The following is a 21,722-nucleotide window of genomic DNA, read 5'->3' as shown; positions in this document are numbered from 1 at the left end:
AAAATCATTTGTTTTATAATGAGTGCATCGACCAATTTTTCTAAGGAGTTAGGCTGATAAACTTTGGTTTAAATTAGTGACAATTAATAAATACATATTATTTTGTTAAAAAGGTAAGGCAATTTTAAAACATTACGATAAATTACATTTAAATATAAATTAAACTCGATTATGTCAAATTAAAAGCATTTAGACAAGTTCTAGTTTTTAGAAATAATAATTACATATTTACTTTGTAAAAACGTTAAACTAAGATTAAAAGAAAAAAAAACAAAATTGTTAAAATCCCATGTGTTGGTAAAATAGAAAAATTTAAAAATAATATTTTATTAGTTTTGAAACATTAAGATGTAATCAGCTAATAAACTATGAGTCTTTCAAACAAGTTTTTTCGTTTTAATTTATTTAAAAAAATTATATGAAAACACATTAGTAATAGTTGTAAAAGCACAAAATTTTCAACTAAAAATGTGCAATAGTATTTGTTGCTTACAGTAAGTATATAATTCACTCTATAGTTATACTACTATCCATTAGAAAATTAAAACAGTTAAAATTAATGTTTATTAAAAAATTTTAAGAACTACACTAAAATACGAAAGTAGGTTTCTGTTTTGGCTAAAGTAAAAAACAGTTAAATGTTTAAAATCTTTAATCATCTTTTTCAACTTTGATATAATTTTTGTTTGATTTACTATAATTAAAAATATATAAATAGGAATAATTTAAGTTGTCTTTCACCTGTGCATGTATGATACATTCTACAAAATAATTAAGAAAAAAATATTAACAATTAAATATTTGTTTAATATATTTTATGATGCATTTTTCATATTAAAATGTTCTTGATTAGCTCGGAAGTTTTTCTTAAGAGTGCGTCTATTTAAAATGTTTTTTAAGAAGTTATTAGTTAAAAATCTTTTTCAATTTGCTATATATTAATATTATTCAACAATATTTTAATTAAATTATATTATTTGCAACTAACTACATTTGAACATTTAAGCAAATGTTTTAAGTTCAGTTAATTAAGTCATATAGTAATCCAAAAAATGTCTATTAACTATAAACATATTAAACAGCTGTTTTGTTTATACTATTCTTTATAAAACAAAACAAAAAAAAAAATATTTACCAATACAATTTTTTAATTGAACGTAAGCGAAGCAAAGCAACCAAAACTAAAACTTCAAACGAAATTTAATAATAAGTTACGGTTAACTCAAACAAATTTCAAAATTCATAAACTCTCTTTGTTATTGTTCCTATATCTTCTGAAATTAAAGTGTAGTACTTCACACAACTTGATATTTTTTATAGAACATATTTGAACAAAGCAGGTTAACAAAAATATGAAATAAAGGTTGAATTAAGCTACAGTTTCAACAATCAACTCAAACAAAAACTTTAAAGTTCATAAATTCTCTTTGTTATTGTTATACATACGTTCCTATAGTTTCTAACAGTTAGGTGTAGTACTTAACATAATTCGATTCAAACATGTTTTTTGTAAAATCACACTTAACTTTTAACGACTTTTCTTTTTCAACATCGTAAATGTAAACAACTGTTTCTGTTAGAGGTTCGCAAGAATTGTGAAATACTACAATATTTTTACCAATGCTAAATGCATCAAAATACTGTCTTGCTAAACAAGCAACTATTTCTGAATTGATTTTTGTAAACACTCTTGAATAACTATCAAACACTTCACAAGTTGTAGTTAATACTCCACCAATAACAAACATTTTGTTACCCATACTTACTGCAGCATGATCACATCTTTCTTCAATCATGTCAGGTGAATAAGTCCATTTGTCTTCATAATAGTCATATGCCTCTACTGATTTCAATTGACCATGATTTATGTCATAACCCCCAGTAACAACTATTTTGCCTTTAAAAACTGTACACTTAGCCCAATATCTTGCTTGATTCAAATTAGTTATTTTGTTCCATATGTTTTTTATTATGTCGTAACTGTAGCACAATTTACTTTTCCACCTACCAATTAAATACAACTTACCCATGAATGAATTTATACAATTAATATTTTCCTTATTTTTGACATATTGATGAGTCCAAGTTTTATTCTTTCCTGAATAAATTTCTAGAAATAGATATGACTCATCTAAAAATTCATTTAGTTCTTCAGTATTACCAATAGCAAGTATATCAGATTTGATAGTAGATGAACAAAAAAATAAATGTGGTTTTACCATCGAAGGAAACTTGTTCACTTTAAAACTAGGTATTTCTAATTCTAAAACTTCGTTTGTAGTTTTTACATTTTTGTCTTTTCCGCCACAAATCAAAATACTGAAGCCTTCTTGGTTACAATATCTGTTTTCATACAAAACTTTTGGTACTTGAAAAGGAATTGAGCTGTTTTTTTCATGCATCATAGACATTGTCCAAGAGAAAGCTAAGTCTAAAAAAGTCAAAAAAAAAAGTTTAACTGCATTTTAAACAAAATTATATTATGTATCATTAAAAATTAATAATATAAATTAATATAGATTTTTGCAGAGTTAAAAATGATACACTAGTAAATATAATCTAAATATTTGTTTTATGTACTTTATTAAGTGTGGTAAACAGTTGTTATATACTTTGTGAACACTGTTTGAAAAATAATAGAAATAATAATATGTAACAAATAATACTAATTTTAAGTGCACATTATTTATTAACTTTACTAAACACATAGCAAAGGTTAGTTGTAATTTGTAAATTACTGATATCTAAATAAATTTTTGGTCACCAAAGTTTTATATATTTCAAAAACCCTACACTAAAAGTCTTAATGATTTTTAGTGAGTAAAATCGTGAAGCTCATTAAATTAAAACATATTGGAATATTTAACTGACTAAAATATCATTTCAGAGAGAAACACATTGTAGATTTATAGTTTTTTACATACTTGTGACGACGTTTCGACTTTTCATCAATTACTTTCAAACAGTAACTGTGCAACAGACTTGTCATAAGTTGTTTTTAACTTAATTAAAGCTGTTTGAACGAGAGCGTTGCCAAGCAAGCGCTGTAGTAAAAAAAAAGAAAAAAGAAGTTTAAAAAGTGAGAGAATAAGCTTAAGAAGAAGGTAGCAATGTTGTTTTATGTATTTTTCAACTATATTTTTCCTTATTCTCAATAGTTTTTAAAACGTTTAAATAACTTTTCGTATATTGAATATTTTTCTTTTGTTATATATGATTGCTGTTATAAGAACAAAAATTGATTAATTTAAATAATAAAACGTACTGAAAAATAATACAAAATATGTGAAAGAAATATTTCTATGAAATAGAAAAATGTAACTTTTTATGGTAATTTAACATGTTATTTTTAAGATGCTTGGTTAAATTGAAAAATAACTAGTTCAATTATATACAGAATTTACTAACTTATAAAGCCTTATATTCTACTAAGCGCGATTGTTAAAATTGTAAACCAACCTTAATTTTTTTTATTATTATGTAAGATAAGTTTAGAAGGTTTAGAAGGAAATTCAATATTTCTACAAAACAGTTAATCTTATTATATGTTATGATATTTAGAAACTTCGATTTTTAGATTTTGAAGCACAGACGAGGTAATTGACCGAAACTTAGTTTGTAAAATAAAGTCTTGAAAGAATAAATTCTGAACAGTTATTTTTTTTATCAAGAATAAATAAACATTGTGTCATTGTCATTTAAAATTTAGTCATAAACAAACTGTTAAACCAAATAAAAACTATTCTTTTACAAACTAACATATAAGGGATTAATGTTTAGAATTTAAAAATTATTATATCTATAAAATTAAAAAATATATTTTTTTCATCTTATTTATTTCAGCTTAATAATTAGTTACAAAGTACAAAATTTTTCCATTGAAAGAAAATCGAAATCCATCATATTTACACTTACAATTTTTTTTCTTATTATTGAAACAAAACAGTAAAAAAAATAAAAACCTCATTAGTAAAAACTGAAAATGTAAACGAAATTACTTAATGAATTTTACTTAAACAATTTTTCTGTGTAATGTTGATAAAAAAAAAAGTAAAACGTTCTTATTAACTGAAAATATTTTCAATTTAAAGTATTAAATTTGAACTAAAAATAGTTAAAATGTACATTTTCATCTTAACAATTGTAGTTTAATAAACATTTTACAAAGCACAAGACTTTCCAAAGTAAAGAAAACTGCAATTCATCATAATTAAATTTACAAAATAATTTATAATTTAAAATATTAAAAAAAACAATTGAAACAGAATTTAAAAAATAACTTATTAGCAGAAACTAAAAATTTAAACGAAATTAATTAATGAGTTTTGCTTAAACAATTGTTGTGTATGATGTTGATAAAAAAAAAGTAAAACGTTTTTATAAACTGAAAATATTTTCAGTTTGAAGTATTAAATTTGAACTAAAAATAATTAAAATGTATATTTTCATCTTAATTATTGTAGTTTAATAAACATTTTACAAAGCACAAAAATTTCCTAATTAAAGAAAACTGTAATTCATCATAATCAAACATACAAATTAATTAATAATTTAAAACATTGAAACAAAAGGTGGCACTAAATTGCATGGTAAAACTACTAATACATAATAATGAAAAAGATTAAATACATTGGTTCGCACTAAAAACAGTTTTATTTGCGGGTAGAAAAAGCTTAAACTCTTCCATTGTAAATGTTTCTTGTACATTATAATCTCTATCCTTATAGAGGCTTGTCTTTCCAACCTCCTCTATCATGTTGTTGGTAAGTGGAAAGTTATGGCAACAAAACCCCATTGATTTGCAAGTTGATCTGACAATATTAATATTCAATTAAGGAATATTGCTTTTCAATATTAATAGCAGTTTTATTTTATTTTGTTTAAAAATAGAAAATACATTGGAAATTGTAGATTAAATGTGTAGAAACATATGTTTGAAATCTATATTCAATTTACGTATAAATCATTTATACAATTCTAGTATTATGAACGAAGTTCTTAAATTCTAAGTTAAAATAAAAAGTAATTAAAATTTCGTATTGTTGGATTTTTAATTAAAATCTGCTGATCTAGCAGTTCACAAAAGTGACCAAGAAGCTTCTTCAAAAATGACTTAAAAGTTTCCTTTTTTGTATGTCTACTTTTTATTAACTACTATGGTACATAACGTCAAATATGATAAAATTAATATAACCATAAATTTGCTAACCTTATTATCATTAGAGCGTTGAGCAAAACATATCCCATGCAGTATTGCCTTTTGTTTTTAGTATAGTTCATAACCGAAAAGTCTCTCTCAATCCTGGCGTTGCTAAATGGGATTGTTTTCATTTTTAGAATCAATTCAGACAACTCTTTGTATTTTTTCAAGTTGTCTTTCCAAAATTTAACTGTTGTAAAACTTCCTGTTAAAATATAGCGTTTATTTTTGACATTTTATTTATAAAATAAAAAGTTTGAATTATATTTAATCATTATAAACAGTTTAAATACTAATATTTCATTCATAACAAATTTTAAGTATTAGGTCTACTTTAACTTACGGTTTAACAGAAATATATGTTGTTATAACTGTTTGAAAAATGTTAAGCAAACATTTAGAAATATATAATATTTATATGAAAAACAAAAATTCTAACTTAAATTTGTTTGGTGAACTACACGTATTTGATTATACTGTTGTATGATTTTATTTTTATCTGCCAAATTGTACATCAATTTGACATTTTTATTCTCTAGAATGCTTTCAATATTTGGCTTCAATCTACTCAAGGCCTGAAACAAAACATATTTTGTTTTGCAAAATAATGTTTTATATTTACTACATTAAACAAAACTTTAGTTAATTAAAACTACTAACTTGTTCAACAACTTCGTTTTTACCATTTGGTACCATTTTGGCTTGGAGCAATCCAATCTACAAAAATTAATAACTTAACTTATATGTGTTTGTAGTCTAAAAAATTTTTTACAAAAATAATGTACTTCTTACTGACTTAAAACAAAGCATTTTATAATTTTTATAACAAATCAACCTAGATAAGTATTAAATAAGTTTACATACTATCCACTGATAATATCTGTAAAACATATTTTAACAAGTCTAATTGGAATTTTGAAATGTAGAAGGGTATAAATTTGAAATTTAGTCACCTTATGTTGGTAATAATGTATTAGTATTTTGATATAACAAACTTCTGCAAATAATTAACATAACAACATAAGTGTTAAACTTTCTTACTTTATTTTAAATATAGATAAACATTATGAAAAAAAAATTAATTACAAAAAGTTGATAGAAAAAAAAAATTACCTTTCAACTCAAACACAGTTTCCCAAGATTTCAGATATTTTTTATAGACTTGCTTTTTTGGTTGATAATCATCAACAATTATTTCTACTAAAGGTACCTATAAAAGATTTAAGTATTGTTAGAATATGTTATATACAGAAAGTATAATGATTACAACTTTATTAAAAACAATAGAGTCTAAAACACAAAACAAATTTGTTTAATTCTTCCAAAGCTTGCTAGTAAATAAAATTTGATTTTTAAAAAGTCTAAGTTATATTATTTCAAGATGAAAATTGTTTATATCATATTTAATATTTAGTACTTTAACTCAGCCAAAAATTTAAAAAAAGTTATGTAATCTCTTAACTATAAAAAAATAGCAAATAATATACTAAGTATTTCATTTTATTTTTTCAAATCAGTACATAATAAATAATAACTCTAATTAAAACTATCAGAACATTCATTGAACTAATTTATAAAGCCATATGGAGTAGGGGGGTCAGACTTTTTTTTAAAATTTGATCTTTACTTGTACAGTTTAAATTTTGCAGAAAGTTGACCATAGTCAAACTTTTTTAGAAAATAAAAATAATTTTGAGATTTGATTGGTCAAATTCAAGTAAAATAGGTTGCTATAAAGTATAGTTTTCACTTAAACCTATATGTTCCTTTAACTTTTATGCATTCTTTACCTAGTCAAGACAAATATTATAGGAGTTTTATTAAAGATTTATTTGAAAGGTCTATCATAAAATTATATTTATTTAAATATTATTTAATTTATTAGAAGAAAAATTCATTTAAAATTGCTTTAAACATACAAGAATCACTTTTTAAAAAATTATGTAACAAGCTTTAAAAAATGAATGAAGACAGGTTTTCAGTGATATCATTATTTGACATTTTAGTTTCTATAAAATTAGAGATTATAAAATTAGTTTCTATAGTTCTCTTTGAGTTTAAGATTCAAAATCTCTACAACTATAATAGATCTATTTCAATAAACAAAAACTTTATCTAACATCAACAAAATATGTTTAACTCCCCTTCACCCCTTTATTTATGTATTTGCAAATTAATCCAACTACCATTTTTTTAGCTTTCTTAAACATGTGGTAATTTCAAAACTATATGAAAAAGTAGAACTTTATAAGATATTTAATAAACTACTTAAATCATATTATATTCATTAAAAATAGATTAAAACCCTATTCCTTCTTTTAAACATATATACAAAAATACCAAATACATAACTAAGTTAAACAAAAAGTAACAAAATATTTTAAAAATTATTTGGTGTTATAAGTATATTTAAAAACAATCATAAACTTAGAGTAAAAATAAAATAATAATTTAAAGAACTATAAGAATACTTTTGTTTTTAATAACAATCACATATAGTTAATTGTTTTAACTAAAAAGATTGCTCAATTTACTGAATTGTAAAGAGCAGTAAAAATTGTACAAAATAAATATGATTTCATGCGAATTACAACCAAATTTTCAAATTTTTAATTTGGACAGAAAGTAAAATTGAAAATTAAAAGACAAAACAAAAAAAAAATATTAATTTAATTTAAATTGCTCAAATAAAACCACCAATTCACATTAGACTTAAACTACACAACACCATTTATTTAAAGTATTTTCTAAAATTAAAGTGTTCTGTTCAATTCTTTAGTAAAGATTAATATACCATTTTTTATTTATCTACAAAAACCTTATAAATGAAAAACTTACATGGTTGTTTTGATCCATTATCTCCTTCTTATTTTATTAATTGTTTGATTTTGTATCCAAGCAAATGTCATTCATATATTTTTAAAAATAGGGTATTCCCCTACGAGAGATATTCATATACCGTAAAAAACGAATCGTAAACGATTCGTTTGACAAGTCTGCTGTGCAAAATAACCTAAAATTAATGTAAATGAATAAGTATGCAAGATAAATTGGATAATAAGATATATATAATTAGTTGACTCTTAAAGTTATAAACTGCAGTAAAATTACTGTTTCATTAACATTTATATGTTGTTAAAAGAAAAGGATATATAGTTAGTTAAAGTTCTTAGTGTGTGGATAATACCCGGTTTAGCTTATTGTTTGTTTAGAATTGGATTACAACTTCTAATTAAAATTTCGCTGATCTATGTCTCAAGTTTGTTACTTTATTAACGTCGAAGCGTCGGAAATTCGTCTTAAGTATATAATAAACTATAAATATACAATGTGTATCTCTTTTAAACCAATATCCCCTTCTGTATTTTAAGTGACTTAATTGAAAAACTATAATAAAATGGTTTTAAAAGTGTGCTTTTTTGAAAATAATTGTTTGTTGAATGTTTAAAGATACTTTAGTAAGTTCACAGTACTTGAAAGACTTGAAAGACAGATCATGATTTACTAAAGGGACAAAGGAGGGGCGTGGCTAGTAATTTAGATTTATGGGGGTTAGAAGGTTAAAATTTGAAACTTACACTACATATCCTAGAAAATGTAACAAACCACTCATTACATTTGATGGTTCGTTTTATTTATCATTTCAGAAGACACAAATTTAGAGAATTTAAATATTTTATGCGACGTCACGATTCGTAACGAGAAAAGAAAATGTGAAAAAGAATCATAGTTAAATTTAAGAGAGTACATTAAAAATTTGTCGTGCACAGAAGAATGGTGACGGGGGTTTTAAAACTTTTATATCAGAGATATTTCAAAACCATCATTAGAATCTCTGCACCATCAGGCAAACATTTAATAATAATTTGATAATTTAAATTTAATAATAATTTTTTGAATCGTGTAAGTCTAAACATCTTTTTAAGTAAAACTTTAATTTTTATAGATTAAACTACTTGAAAAAAATATTTTTATAATAAATAGATATAGAAATATAAAGAGTTTAAAGATTAAAAGAAAAATTTTAAGAACTCCATCTATACAAACATTAAATCAAAATTCGTAAGTTAATAACTTTTTTCTGATTTATTTAAATTTAGTTTATCTAAATTTAATAAAGTATAATAAATAAAAAAATATTATTTATCTGTTACTTTTAGTGTTTTTTTTTACTTTATAAGTTAAATTAATCATATTTCAAAAAATATGTTGACATCCCCGATAATTTTTTTGTTTTACATGCTTTATTTCAATGAAAATTAAAACTTAAATAAAAAAATTGTGTTCAAAAAACAATGTGTTCTACAACAAAAGCTAGAGTCGATCATGAAAATAGGTTTCAGTTTCAAAGTATAACTAAAACTTAATAAACTTTTAACAATATTGCAACAACCGTTTCCTATAGTTTTTTGAAATTAGGTAAAGTACTTCACAAAACTCAAATCAAACAAGCTTTTATTTAAACCATATTGTTTGTTCAGCCATTTCCCTTTTCTTCATCGTATAAGTAAATATCTGTTTCAATGTTAGGTTTTCTAAAACCTTGAAAAATCACAATATTATTGCCAATGCTGAAAGCATTAAAGTACTGCTCTACGAAATTGCGAACTTTAATTTCTGAGTTAACTTTTGTGAATTTTCTTGAAAAACTATCAAATACCTCACAGCTTTTATTACAGTATCCACCAATAACAAACATTTTGTTACCCATACTAACTGCAGCATGATTACATCTTTTTTCGATCATATCAGATACAAATGTCCATTTGTTTTCATGATAGTCATATGCCTCTACTGATTTTAATGTAGACCATTTTTTATTACCTCCAGTAACAACAATTTTACCTTCAAAAACTGTACGTTTAGCAAAATGTCTTGCTACATTTAAATCTGCTATTTCATTCCAACTTCTACTGATGATGTCGTATCAGTGAGACCAACTAATACTTTGCCCTTTGCTTCCAACCCATCCTCCTATTAAATACAATTCACTCATGAATGAACTAACACAATAACAATACCGTTTTTTCTTTCCAACAATATGATCAGTCCAAGTTTTAGTTTTTCCAGATTAAATTTCAAGAACTAAATGGCGCATATCGAAAAAGCAATTTAGTTCTGAACTATTACCAAAAGCTATAATATCAGATTTAATAGTAGCTAAGTTGAAATAATAATGCGGTTCTACCATTGAAGGGAATTAATTAACATTCATACTAGGTATTTCCAACTCTATAGCTTCGTTAGTAATTTTTCTATTGTTGTCTTTTCCTCCACAAATCAAAATACTGAAGCTTTCTTGGTTACAATATCTGTTTTTATACAAATATTTTGGCACATGAAAAGGAATTAACTTGTTTTTTTCATCCATCTGAAACATTTTGCAAGAAATAAAGTTAGTCTAAACACAGAAAAAATAATGCAAATTATAACAATAAAAACAAAATCATAAAATGTTTCAGTAAAAAATTTCAAGCTTTTAAAAAAGCAATTGTTATCAAGATATGCAATTTTAATATAACATATTAATAAGTGAAAATTTTATACAGTTTATAATTATAAATTTTGTTTTTATATATTTGACTTAAATTTGGTAATCAGATGTTGTATTTAACATTAACAAGTATGATTTTAAATTATTTTATAATTCAGTTTACACAAAAAACTTATGCTTCAAATAACATATTCTAACCTTAAATAAATTTTTGATTACAAAATGCAGTCAATTGAGTGATAAAACTAAAATAAAGATAGGAGATATTTTTTTATAAAAAAATTTAATTTGAAAATCTTGTGTTTTTCGGTGACGTAATTAAGATATTTATTTATAGTAAAGCAAAATATTATTCCCACAAACCTTAAACATAGTTTGTAATACAATTAAATGTTGTGAACTTTTATACATTTTATTGTAGTTTTACTAAATATTAACATTTGCTCTGTTTCTGCTTTATAATTACATAATAAAAAAAATTCTAAAAAATCAAAACAATTCTATAAAAAACAGTTTTAAAAAATTTTAAACTTTTTTTTTTAATTTTTGGTACTTGTAATTAGCTCTTTTTAATATTAAGTTAGTTTTTGCGTTTTTTCAAGTAAACAAATATTTTAACTAACAAAAAGTAAGACATAGTAGTTTGAATTAACTTTAAATATATGAATGTATAACTAAAGTTCTGATTAAGCTAACTAAAACTTTGAGATTATACTTGAAAAAAAAAACTTGACCTTAGTCTAGTTAATTTACATTTTACAATTTTATATTCTACAGTCTAGTTTATAGCTAAACTATTTCATTTCGAAAATGTTCCGAATACTTAATTTTATACTTTTTTTAAACTTGATAGTTGTTAAGATGTTTTCAAATATTTTAATATTTGGCACAAGTTTTTGATGTTTTCTTTCAAAGTTGAAATAAAACTCACAAGCAATTGTTAATGTTTTTTTGCAGCTTGTGTAGCAAATTTTCGTAGCAAAAAATAGAAAAAGTTAAACCATGTGTTTGTGTGAATCAAAAAATCTATAGATCTAAAACTGTTCAAATACCATTATAACTTTGCATAGAAACTTAAAAAAAATGTTATTTGTTGCGATAATTAATATTTTAAAGTTGTCGACCTCATTGTATAAATCTTTAAAAAAACAACTAATAAAATAATCTAGCAACAAGAATCTGAACAACTGTAAACAAAATTTTTGTTACTGACCATGAAACATTTAATATTTTTAATTTTTTAACGGAGAGGTCCCATAAAATGAATGCTTAAAAAAAATCATAATGATTTCATTATTAAAATCTCACTTTGCTTATTTAGATTACTAATTTGGTTTAACATATGTTTTGGTGTTGTTAGATATATGTTTTGTTTTATATTTTAGTCAATGCACTTTTTGTAAATTTAGTTTTTTGACTATTTTAACAAAGTAAGACAAATATCTAAATTATAGTTATCATTTAAAACATATCTTAATACATGTTATATATTTTTAGATGTGTAGCTTGTTAGTGTTTAAAAAAAGTAAAAATATTTAAAAATTACTTTGCATTTGTGTTAAAGAATTTTTTTTTGCTACAGATACATTCATGACATCCAAATTTAGCTTAATTTAAACAATATTTTATCCAGTACTTTTTTTTTAATTTTTAGTATGATAGTTTACTTGCTAACATTAAAATCATTTGATTAACATCAAGTCTTGTTACACGTTGAAGGAAAACGATTTAAAACGATAGATCTTATTTGATTTTTTGTTAATGAAGCATTTACTATATTTATTCGAAGTAGTATTTCTCATATAATAAAAATACTAAAACAGTTATTTTACTATATAATATTATACAGCGGCAAATTTTTGATATAAACAGCTGACATGAGCATTTTGAAACTGTAAGTTGTAATATAATCTATATTTATATAAAATATTTTAAACCTAATTGTAGAGGTGACGTCAATGTGCTAAGAAAACTGTACAAGTTTTAAAAATATTGATATTTTTTATATTTTTAAAACCTTAGATATAACTTATATCAAAAAACTTTCTGTTTTTATATTTTAGCTTATAAGAAAAGTGGTTGAAAGGTATTATTTTAAAGTTGTTAATTCTTATTGAACATACTCTTTATTCTACAATTGATATAGTTTTTAATTTTAATTAACATCTTTTATGTATCATATTATTTTAACTAATTTGTTTTTCTATAATTATAGAGTAAAAGCACATATAATAAAAGTTATTTTGTTTTATATATGAGCTAAACTTAACTAAATGTTTGATCACACCAATTCGATCATCAGACCAAAAGTCTTTAATGGATTGAGACGCTTGTAGGACTCGTCAGTCAGTCACAGTCGAAAAACTCGTAGTTGTCATCCACAAAATGTTGTTTTACAATCAAGTTGCGGTTTGCTAACATGGTCAGTGACGTCAGCATTGAATAGTTGCCGTGTAATATATTATCACATTAACTTAACAGCTGGTATGCTAAAGAAAACGTCATTGTAAATTAATCAGGACTCAGCCTGGACGCACGTGTGCTGTTAGAAAGCTAAAGTTAACTTAATGTTTGACCATTTCGGTAATCGGACCACAAGCCTTCGGTAGATTGATACCCAGGATTTTTAAAACAAAACTAGTCAGTCGTTGGCAACCGTAAAGTTTGCAGTTTTCCGAAGGCTTGTTGTCTGATTATCTAAATGGTATGATTAAACCCATATGTTAGCTTGAACTTACGGCCTTATAAAGTCCAGACTTAGGCCTGATAGATAGACGCCGTTGATTTCTTTGATTTTTTGAGTAATAATTTTACATCTACTAAGTCTAAAATATAAACGTTTTAACTTAAAAAATAATTCTAGTAACACTAAATATTTTTATATGTTTTTTTTTAATTTTGTGTTTGACCATTTTTTATTTATTTTGAAGCTACGTTAAACAAGCATAAAAATAAACATATTTATCCAAAAGTCAAATATGTATAGTCAAATAAACAAAAAACCTTTCAAAATTATTGTCATAACTAATCTAAATTACTCAAAATCACTGGTTTACAAAGTGCCATAACTGCTAAATTGTTTAGTTTAATACAAATTATTATAACAAAAACTGAAACTTAATATAAAAAAAAGACTTTGTTAACATACGAAAAGAAAGTATTCTAAAACAAAACTTTAAAATCTGTCATGTAATTAAATTGCACTTTAAAAAGATAAATCAAAAATAAAGAAATGAGCTTTACTAATTTTTAATGTTATTGTATTACTTTTTCCCTGTTTACTAAACATTAGGCGTAGTACTTCACATAATTTGGTACAAACTTGTTTTTATTAAAACCACACTGATTTTTTACCCATTTTTCTTTATCAACATCATACAAGTAAACAATTGTTTCAGTAAAAGCTTCTTGAGTATCCAGAAATACCACAATATTGTTGCCAATGCTGAATGCATCATAGTGCCATCTTTCTAAACCAGATACTTTGATTTCTGAATTTATTTTTATGAACTTTCTCGAACAACAGTCAAATACTTCACAACTTATTTTTTCCTCCCCACCAATAACAAACATTTTATTACCCATACTAACTGCAACATGAGAACGTCTCTTTTCAATCATATCAGATAAATAAGTCCATTTGTTTTCATAATAATCATATGCTTCTACTGATTTCAACGGCGACAAATTATTTTCACCTCCAGTGACAACAATCCTACCTTCAAAAACTGTACAAGCAGCACAATCTCTTGCCATATTTAAATTCGCTATTTTATTCCATGTATCACTATTGATGTTGTAAGTGTAACACAAATTGACATTTTTATAATTATTTTTATCCCACCCTCCAATTATGTACAATTTATTCATGAATGAACTAACACAAAAACAAGTCGGTTCTTTCATTTTCAAATTTTGATGACTCCAAGCTTTATTTTTTTCAGAATAAATTTCAACAGGTACAGCTGACAAATCAAAGTTGTTATTTTGATCTTCACAATAGCAAATAGCAAGTATATCAGATTTGATACTAACTAAATCTAAGTAGCAATGAGGTTCTACCATTGAAGGAAATTTATTCACTTCAAAACTAGGTATTTCCAATTCTAAAACTTCGTTTGTAACTTTTCCATTTTTGTCTTCACCTCCACAAATCAAAACACTAAAGCCTTCTTGGTTGCAATATCTGTTTTCATACAAAACTTTTGGTACTTGGAAAGGAAGTGGCTTGTTTTTTTCATGCATCATAGTTTTTTGTGTGAGATAGGGTGAAGCTAAATATAAAAAAAACTAAAATTTAACAAAACAAATTATGAAGAAAATTATAAGATGTATTAGTTATAACAAAATAAGTTCTTCAAAAAAATTCACTGTTAAAATATGCCTATTTCAAAAATCTTAATATTGTTATTAAAAACTATATATATCGATTCTAAAAAACAAGTGATTTATATATTTTGATTAAATTTAGTAAAAATTTGTATCTAAACCTTATAAGCTTTAGTTTTATCTCATCATGTTTATTTTAAGCTCCATTAAAAATTTAAAATACTCCATAAAAATACTGTTAATTTAAGATAACAATAAAAGGAAATGTATTAACAGCAAAATACCAATTGAAAATATTAAGTCATAAAATAGTTCAACTAAACTATAAACTTAAGTTACTCATAGTTTGTACGCACTAAAATTAAAATAAATAGACTTTCACAGGTATTAGACATAAAAAAAATATTCAAAAAGCGCGTAAGTATTTAGGTAAAAACGTTAAACAAATATGATGTATTAGATCAGGGGTCGGCAAACTGCTGCCCGCGGGCCAATTGCGGCCCTCGAAGGGTAAATCTGCGGCCCGTGAGCACGTTATTTTTTTGAATGGAATGCGGCCCGCAAGCATGTTAATGTGGCCCGCTGAGCAACAATATGTTTTCAGTTAAATTTTTACTGGTAATTTGGTTTTGTTTTATTTCGTTTTAAGTTCATGTATAAAATTTTTTTATAATAAAAAGACTTTACTGTATTAGCTTTAAAATGTGAAAAAAACAGACTAGCTTTCTAACAGGGTATTTTCTCATTTTCATAATAGCTTTCTTCTTACAACAGGAAGTAATTGTTTGAAAAAAGAGTGTAAAGAGTGCTTACATTTAGTAAGTCAGTTATATAATAGCTGCTTAGTAAATAAACCAAATGCAAATGTTTTTCATTTTGCACAAAAGTAATGCACAGTAATTAAATTAAAAAGCATTTCTTTACAGTTTAGGTATTCATTTTAAATGTATTTTATACCTAAGTCTCTTTTATAGATGTATTACACTAAATATTTTACTTAAGTGTACACAAATACATTTAATATAACATAATAATAAGAAATAAGGTTTACTTGATTTTGGTTTTAACACGTTTCGATTTTTTAGTAGTTTTTTTTCACTTAAAATTAGTTCCAATGCTCACAAGTGTACAAAGATGTTCATATTTTAACTTATGCTTAAGCTAGATTAAATTTAGTTTATGCATAAATGTCTAACATTATTGTATCTAAATGTAATTTCTAAGTGTGTTCAGAAATATTTAGAACAATATATATGACATAAATTAGAATAGTTTTTGTTAGGTACACATTTTTATTTTACAAACAATGTTTTTAGGCAAATGAAGTTAATTGTTATGCATTGCATACAAATATAAACAATTGCTGTTTTTTGAAACTACCAATTTAATACAAGCTAGATTCAAGGATGGTAAATTTATTAAGTTTGTACATTGTGAATCAAATAAGTTCAAATTCAATTTTATAAATAAATAAACATTGCTACAAACTCAGACTATGACCATTTGAAGACTTTAAATCTCAGGCCAATTTAGTCTTTTTTTCAGTTATTTACTTGAATTGCTTTTTGTATAGGAAAATATCAGGCTAGTTTTTTGTCACTAAGGCTGGCTTTTTTTTCTTTAAAGAGTGGCAAGTTAAATTTATGATGTATGTTTTGGTCAATACACAGTGTTGGTTTGAATTATAATATATGTTAAATTTTAAATCTTGCAGCTGATACAATTTGAAATACTGTTTATACTACTGTATATAAGTGTGAATGATAAGTGTTGCCAAAAAACTTGAGTCCCTGTAACTCTTGGCATCTGAAAATTTATACTTAAATAATCTGAAAAAAGTTTGAATTTGAGAATTTTTGAAAAACCTGGATTTGAAAAACAATTTTTACATGTAAAGTAATGAAACTTTGATTTGAAACAAAAATTTACCTTATAAATATTTTTATTAAAAACCACATTTAAAGTAGCTTAAGAGCATCTTTTTAAAATTGATATTATGTTTAAAAGATTTTTTTTACCTTTAAATTAATTTTATACTAAAAACAGAAGAAAAAGTTTGTAGTTTCACAAACTTTATATTGGTGCATTGCTTCTTTGCTTTAAAAATCTATTTACCTATTGCTGTGCTTTGCATTGGAACTAAACCTAGAAATTCTTCTAATATTTCAAAATTAGTAAAAACAACTAAAATAAAAATTCTCAGATAACAATATATGTTTTATCAGTGCTCTCATCTTAACAGATTGATTAAAGTCCTAATTTGATTTATGCTGCTTTATAATCTTCAGCCATTTCTTAAGCACGACTTTTGTTGCCAGTAAAGAAATAAACAAAAATCTTATACTATCGTCAACATAAATTCTTTAAAAAAATTAAACTTCTAAACGGTATCTTCTTTTTAGTAATTAGTTTTGCTACTTTATAACTTACCTTAACTTTTTCTTCAATCAGTCTGTAGGTACTGAAAATAATCATGTGCTTTTTTGGAACTGATTTAAGCGATTTTCTTTTTTTTCGTTTCTTGCAATAACTCCTAAATAACGTTTTTCAATGCTTATAGCTCGTCTTGTATTTCACATTTACTCCTTTCAAATGCAAGATTTTTTTTGCAGATAAAGAATTGCTATAATTCTTACTAAAAAGTTAGTTATTCTTCTTCATTAAAGGCTTAATAAGCTTTTATACTTTTGTTAAAAGTGTTTAATAAACCGTAATTGTCCATTGAAACTGACTTATAATACTTTTTTTGAATAATACTTAATTCACTGTTAATAAACTTCGTTATTTCTTTGTTTTGTGAACTTTCTTTTAAACAGGGTTGCCAAATAAGCAGACTAGTTTAAAAGTTTGAAGAATACAGACTGGGTTAAACCTGTTTAAGACATTTTTGTAAGACTCAGGTGTGTGTGAAACTTTTATTTTAAACACTTTGAATTCTCAGAATAGTTTTTACAACTGTAATGTAGTTTACTAATTGTATTTTTATTTCTTGTCTTCTTACATATTGTGTACTTTTTTGTAATGATGATATTTCAATTAGGTATTTAAGCTTGATTAACACCAAGTTTTATGCTTTTTCAATTTTTAATTAACTTGGCTGGAATGATATAACTTAGACATTTTGCTGTTAAAGTGGCAACCATGTAAAATACTAAATAATTACTAATAAGGTATTTTATTGAAGTATTTGAGAGTTGATCATCTTAAAAATTTGTTTTAGTTAATTAATTACTGAATTTTTTAAAGAGTGTAAACTATTTTAGACGCAACTTTTTTTTTCTTTAATGAATACTTTTAGAAACATGAAAAAAGGGTTAATAGTACAAACAAGGCATAAAAGTGACCTCTAAAATATTTTTAAGCTCGAATTATACAGAGTTAGGTTATTAGTAAAATTACAAAATATTAAGTTTAACCTATTAGTCTTTAAGAAAGTACATACTTTATTAAGACTTAAGTACATTAGTCAATGTAAATTTTGTTCTATAAAGTATTTATAATTTAAATAGACATTCTCTCTATATCTAAAAGTAATTTGAAATAACAAAGTAAATAAAAGTAAAATTTTCTTTAGTAAGACTAAAAGCAAAATATTATTCAAATGTCACTAAAACTAAAACTGCGGCCCGCGAAGACTTTGAAAACTTGAAATGTGGCCCGCGAGCACCAACTGCCTGCCGACCCCTGTATTAGATGATGGTATTGAGTACAAATCATTTACTTTTGATAACTTGATATAAAAAAAAATCTGTTGATCAGTTTAAAACTTTGTAGTAAGTTCAAAATAGTGTTTCTCTCTAAGTCTTATAAAGTAAACAGTGTTTTGGTCATTAAGCATATCATTTTAAAACAAGCTATAGATGATAGTTGTTACTTTATATTTATTTACAGATAGATAACTGGCCTATTTCAATACTCTATTTAGTTTCTATTAATTTTAATTAAGTACGTCACATTTTATAACTAAACCTTTAAAACACAACAAGTTATGATTTTTTTAATACAAGTAATAAGTTAAAAGTTAAGTTAAACATTATTTCAGAAAAATACAGCAATGATTTACATGTTCGAAACTTATTTATGAGTGTTTTAGTAGACATTTAAACCAGTGGTCGTCAAGTTGATTTCATTCTGTGCACACTTAACTGCGAAAAATTTGTTCTGTGTACCCCTAAACTACGCAGCTAGTGGTTAAAACAAGTAAACAACTTTAATTTTATTTAGAAGGATACTGCATTAATTCCTTCCTTTTGTTAAGGTTAAACTTACATTAGTTATGCTAGGAATAAAATTATAAACAAGAAAATAAGTTATTAAGTTTAAATTTCGGGAAATAAAAAAAACTATAGTGAAGACAAAAGTTAATTTGAGTTTATCAATTATCAATTATTTCACGCTTGAGCGATAATCACAATTAAATAAACAAACAAGTTGCAATGGACAAAAGCTTTATATAGTTATAGGTAGTTATAGGTTATTATTTAATTAATTGGTTGTTTAGGTAGTTAGTTAATAATTTGAATTTTGTAATTTTCAGCAAGATAAATTAACATTAACGTAATATACAATAAGGACATAAAACAAAAGACAAAATAAGAATATATAATGAAAACAAAGGTAAATAGATTGAATTTAAATTTAGTGAATTAAACTTCAAATAAAATTTTGTTAAATGTCTACGTTTTTCCACCAATTCTGATCTCAAATTTCAAAGTTTTTTGTTGTCTGTAAATGCAATTTCGATTCTCTCCAATAATAAATTAAAATTAAATTAACTAATCATCTAAATAACTAGTTACTCATCTATAACTATATAAAGCGTTTTTCTATTGCAACTTGTCAGTTTATTTACTTGTGATAATTGATCTAGCGTGAAACAATTGTTAAGTAATAAACTCGATTTAACTTTTGTCTTAATTGTATAAAGGCTCCTTAAGTGTGAAGCTCTCTAGAAATTTATTGTTTATACCCAATAAAAATAAAAACACATTAATTAAAAACGGTCATTTAAAGTTAGCATTTTGGCAAAGATAATTTACCTTTTCTCGTGTATCAAATAAATTAGTTTAAAGTATAATTGTTGATAGTTAAATAATTTTGTCATGATAAAAAATTTGTTCTCCTCTTTTGAAAACAATAAATTTCTAATGTTTCAATAGTTTTGAATTGAGGCATGAAGATCCTTTTTGGGTGAAACGACGTTGCATTTGTATAAACAAATTTAATATTAAAATTGTATCCGAAATAAGTTTAGTCTAGACCTTTTGTGCTAAAGGAAAAGTCATTACTTATACTTAAACACTAAAAAAAACTATAAATTAACATTAAAAAGTTTTTATAAGAATAAAACATATGTCTAATCTTTTTTAGTCTAATATGAAATTGTTCAACTTAAACAACTCAATAAATAAAATCGTAAAATAAAATTCAATCTTTAAATGATTTTCAGATACTGATTTTGTACTAATTGCATTACCTAATTCCAGTTTAACGTAATTTTGGTTAGTTCTAACTTTGTCTTATTTTTCTTAGAACTCTTGCCATTATGCTTAGTATTTTAAAGACAACTTACATTATAGAGCTTCTTAAACCTCTGAAGAGGAACCCTGTAAAGTTTCAGGATTCCAATTGAACCAGAAGTTACCATTTCATTTCCGCAGGGTTTGGCAAGCATCGGCCTGCGCGGTAGTTTTTAGCTAGATACATGCATTTTAAAACAACAAACTATTTATTTTGAAATAAAAACTAGCAGTTAAGATTCTGGATTGATAATAAAAATTGTTTTATTGCTTCATTTTTTCTTACAGCTGTCATTTAAATGGATCACTTCCGTTACTTTGCATCCTGGTCCGCAGAAATTGTTTTTAATAATATAATGCGGTCCACGAGCAACTTTTTAATCGAATAGGCTGGTAGACCTTGGTTTAAATTAATTACCTCTAATTTATACGTTTCATTTATGTAAAAAAAGTAAAGAGTATAAAGTCTAATTTTCGATGAACGAATATTTTGATTTGTTTATTACATTTATTTATGTTAAACTAAAAGCATTGGTTTTTAGTACTAATCATTACATAATTATATTTTAAATAGGTTAAACTAATAATAACAGGTTAATAACAATAACAATAAAAAAACTGGTTTACCTGCAGGTAATGTATAATTTTATAACCTAATCATACTAATATGTATTCTAAAAAATAATACAGTATAAACTTTCGTCTATTACAAACATTTAAGTACTTAACTTACAATAAGTACAAGTCTATTTTTTAGCTAGAGAAGCAAATAGTTAACAAGTTTGTAAATTGTAATCAATTTATTTCTAACATATTTTTGTGAACAAAGAGTTAAATAAAATTGAAAAAAAAAACTTTTAATTTACTATTTGAGTTCGGGCTAAGTTTTATAACTTTTTATCAAACTTTTTTTTTTGTAATTTATATTTATTATTAACTTATTTTATATATGTGACATTCGTTTTTAGAAATTAAACATTTTTTAAGTTCTAAGGAAAGTTTGCAACTTTTATTTTTGCTTTACAAAGAGTTCATCCTTAATTTAAGGCTTTATTTGGTTGTAATAAACAGATCTAAAAACATTTCAAATTAAGTCGAAATATGAAGTATAGTGCAATTCTAAAAAAAAAGTAATTACTTCAAAAGATCATTTCCTGACGCACATACAATACATACATAC

The sequence above is a fragment of the Thalia democratica genome, chromosome 4 (assembly GCF_965202585.1).
Source record: "Thalia democratica chromosome 4, ktThaDemo2.hap1.1, whole genome shotgun sequence".
Taxonomy (NCBI): domain Eukaryota; kingdom Metazoa; phylum Chordata; class Thaliacea; order Salpida; family Salpidae; genus Thalia; species Thalia democratica.
This window is presented reverse-complemented; position numbering follows the sequence as displayed.